Here is a 4,368-nt window from a genome sequence, read left to right as displayed (position 1 = left end):
TATTTTATTACATTATATATTAATTTATATATGAGCCGTTTATTTTGAAAGTGGCATAAGTCACATTTTTTTCTTATTTTTTTTTTAATTGAAAATGAAAAGACTTGTAATTAGTGTTGCCATTAACTAGGTTTTTTTGAAAAAGTGACTTATGCCACTTTCAAAATAAACAGCTCATATATAGAATATATAATAATGGAAATATATTTATAATATTCTTAGTTTATGTTTCCTTGATTGCTTACTTGTAATTATATAAGAGATTATGATACTTCATATGAGTATTCGTGGATAGTATATTAATGTAGGATATGTGTGTGTATTTCAACGTTGACTTTTAACAGAAACACACATCCATTTCTTGTTAAATACGCCAGCACACGTCCTGAGATGCTTATTTCTTGCAATGTTAACAAGAAACCGTAATGGGAAGGCCACTTGTAATAGGAAGGGGAATCTCGACGGATTTAAAAGGATTTCGTACATGTATATGTATATATATATGTGTGTGTATGTGTGAATTTCTCTCTTTCTATCTTCCTATATCTTCCTATATCTTTCTCTCTCATTTCTATCAGGGATGACAACGAGTTACTTGTGCAAACCGTCTGTTTTTACTTCCAAGCTGTTAAATCATACCCAATTGGGCTTGTCTTTGTTTTCATATCTTTCTAAAAAAAAACTTCTAACTATTTCAAATATTATCCATTTCTAGCATCTTTTTCTATATAACAATCGATGTGATTTATGTATATTATATTTTATAATTTAATATTTCATTTTTAACATCAAATTTATATTATTTCTACATTTCTCTGTGTATAATGTAATATTATACATATATATATATGTATAATTATATGTCATAGACAAAGTGATTTAATACGAGCATGGTGAATAATGAATAACAGAATCGTGCAATGTAATTAATTTCAATGATAAGGTTGAGTCTTTTTAGAGAGAGAGAGTTACTTAGAATAAATTTATTACATTGTTCGATTATGTTTGTTATTATTTATGATGATCGTATAAATCACTTATTGTTAATATATAATATACACACACACACATATATATATATTATTGGATTCGTGAATAATCCTGATATTAATGTGAGTTCGTAAATAATGATTAAAGAAAATTTGAAATGTATACATTTTAAAATGTTTTTTGTTTTTTTTTTTTTCCAGGGTAAATTCAATTAACATTTCTTCCTGTGATAAAGAGAACTTTGATTAATCAGCATGATCGGTCGACAAACGACTGGGATAAATCGAAATGAAATAAATAATTGAGACTGCGGTGGAATTATTGAAAACACATTTCACACACAACACGTATGTAAAATAAAATATTTTTCTGTAGAATAATGTTGGTGATGTTGAAATGGAAAACGTTAAGGTAAATGTAATACATTAAATCGTTCATTTTCTAAATTAATTTAATTCGTCGAGACAAAAATTAAAGAAAATTTATAAAATTAAGAACACCTATCATATTTAATTTATTTTAATTCGAAAGAAAAAACATGTTTCTCAATTAGTAGCGTTAAGCATTATTATTATTATTAAAAAAATTAATTTTTAATATAAAGAATGGAACAATTATCAAGCACTTTGATATTAAAATTTAAAAATACTCTAAAAATGAAATTAATTACCCAAACCTATGAACAATTTAAACATACAATAACTCACATCAGCTCAAATATTCAGACACCATTGCTTTTCAAATATGATTGTCCTGTACACTTACTTCTATATAATTGAATTAAGGAATTCATGTTTCTTTTTACYAAGTAGTACACAGTTTTTACTWATCAGRAACAGGTTTCATTAATATAATTATCCATATATCATAAAATTAACAAGCAAACACTTACTTTTAGTGTCGTAAAAACATTTTAAACCTAAAAAATAAAAAGAAAAGAAAAGAAAATTCTAATAATTTAAATATTTAATAGGATTCCTCTTCTGTTCAATAAAACATGTTGCAATCATGTTAATATGTTCCTATACTTGTATACAAATACTCGATAATTGTAAAGCTATAAAATTTAAAAATACTCTAAAAATGAAATTGATCACCCAAACCTATGAACAATTCAAACATACAATAACTCACATCAGCTCAAATATTCAGACACCATTGCATTTCAAATATAATTACTCTGAACACTTACTTCTAATTAAATTAGGGAAATTATGTTTCTTTTTACCAAGTAGTACACAGTTTTTACTTATCAGGAACAGGTTTCATTAATATAATTATCCATATATCATAAAATTAACAAGCAAACACTTACTTTTAGTGTCACAAAAACATTTCAAATCTAAAAAAAAGAAAATAAAATTCTAATAATTTTAATATTTGATAGGATTCCTCTTCTGTTCAATAAAACATATCGCAATCATGTTAACATGTTCCTATACTTGTATACAAAAACTCGATAATTGTAAAACTATCATACTATAGTATCTTATTGAACTTAAAGTTATACGCGTTGTTCGTTCTGATAAAAGTAAAACAAAAACAAAAGAAAAAGAAAAAAGTGGGAGAAAGAAAGAAAGAAAGAAAGACAGAAGGTAGACGAGGTACTTCAATTAAAGAAACTTCGTGTAACGAGAAATCGACTTTGGAAGAGAACGACTAGAAGACTATACTTTGCTATTGTGTTATACACTCTCGGCTTGTATTGGATGCCAGTCGTTGTATTCGGGTTTTGCCCTGGCAAGATTACCGAAGGAAAAACGAAGAGAACTCGATGAAATAGAGTCCTGGCATTAGTTTTCTTTTCTCCTTGATACTTTGCAAGGATAGCAGCTCTACTTACTTAGGATCTGAACGCAAGCTTGAACTAAACACCCCCTAGCTAGATAGTAGTACCTCTCCTCTCCTCCTAGATACCTCGTTGTTGTTGTTGTTGTTGCTCTACCTCTTTGAAAAAGAGAACCCACCCAGGCTATTGTAAAAGAAGGCCAAATGCCGAGTAAATTTCTTCATGAAACAAAAAAAAAGAGAGTGAGAGAGGAAGGCGTGTTTACTTTAATTACTTCTCGTGGATCATTGGTTGCAAGGATAACGACCTGCCAAGCAAGAAACACGCGTTAAATTACACGAATAACTTTACGAAAAGTATTAAGAAACAACATGTCAGTTAAACTTTTGTAATTTAAATCCAAAAAAAAAGAAAAGAAAAGAAAAGAAATATATACCAGATTAGTTTTATTTTGTAATTTTGTTCTTTTTTTTTTTTTAAAGTTTGTAATTTATTTTTTGTTTCTTTCTTTCTTTTATTTGTTTTATATTATTTTTTTATTACTACTACGACTCGATCGAGATTTATGTACTTGTTTAATATATATATATATATATATATGTACGCGAATATAGAATTGGTTTTACACTAATTTGAATACTTATGATTGTTTCGCTTAATATTTATTGACGTTACTATAATATGAAATTGTTTGCATACTGTTTACTCTCACTTCGAGATAGTATATTTATATATATATATATATATATATATGTTTGTATTAAAGTAAATCAAATTTTATCGCACGCCGATGGTATGGAAAATAACGAAACGACGTGGGGATTAACGGGAACACAATTTTACAAACCACGTGCGTATGAGCGCAATTAAATTCGATATAACGACGGAAATTGTTGAAGATACACGAAACGAAACGAAACGAAATAAAACGAAACAAAAATACTATACTTCTTTCCCCCCTCCCCCCTCTCGTTTATTATTATTTATTTTTATTTCAATTACCTTCTTTTCCCATCCCACCCCCCTTTCTTACTTCATTTCCTAACTGAAATATCTACAACAAACTCATATCTGCTATTTAAAGAGCAAAATACGGTTTGTGGTACGCGAGGAATTCGAATCGTTCATATCCTTTTTTTTCTCTCTCTCTCTTTCTAATTCTCTGATTCTCTTTTCCTCTCTTTCTCTATTTCAATCTTTTTGCTTTCATTGTATATACAAGAGCCGAGCATCGACCCTCGGTCGTCGTGTGCATCGGCAAGGCAACTAACTCTCTACAGAATTTCAGCATGTGCTGCTGCTTTATTCGAGTATCGTTGGTAGATCCCAGCCATTTGCCGGACGTATCGAACACAACCACTCTTTGAATTATTTCCACGCGGTAAAACAAAAGGAACTAGAATTGTATGAACGGTGGGAAAAAGTCTAGGTCATCCATTAACTTCTCGTTACTTGCAATTTTTTTTTTGTCTCACTCATTCTCTCACTCTCACTCTCTCTCTCTCTCTCTCTCTCTCTGTATTTAATTATATATGTGTGCCATGTATACGATATATGTGAAGTGTGTGTGTGTAGGTAAATTTAATTAC

At 29.0% G+C, this 4,368-nt stretch overlaps 1 protein-coding gene and 1 long non-coding RNA gene across 2 annotated transcripts in view; one reads left to right on the top strand and one right to left on the bottom strand.

The window, feature by feature from the left end:
* Nucleotides 1-4,368, bottom strand: part of LOC106786007 — a 226,729-nt gene that overhangs the window by 196,214 nt on the left and 26,147 nt on the right. The window lies entirely within an intron of this gene.
* The window catches only part of LOC106786008, a 14,985-nt gene that overhangs the window by 5,582 nt on the left and 5,035 nt on the right, over nt 1-4,368 (top strand). Inside the window, exon 2 of the long non-coding RNA XR_001381601.1 lies at nt 1,191-1,401. This is a non-coding gene — a long non-coding RNA (uncharacterized LOC106786008). The remainder of the gene's footprint in view (nt 1-1,190; nt 1,402-4,368) is intronic.

This window comes from Polistes canadensis, unplaced genomic scaffold (genome assembly GCF_001313835.1).
Source record: "Polistes canadensis isolate GaletaPanama2010 unplaced genomic scaffold, ASM131383v1 scaffold_62, whole genome shotgun sequence".
In the NCBI taxonomy this organism is placed as follows: domain Eukaryota; kingdom Metazoa; phylum Arthropoda; class Insecta; order Hymenoptera; family Vespidae; genus Polistes; species Polistes canadensis.
Note: the sequence above shows the minus strand (reverse complement) of the source record. Positions and strands in the feature narration are given on the sequence as shown.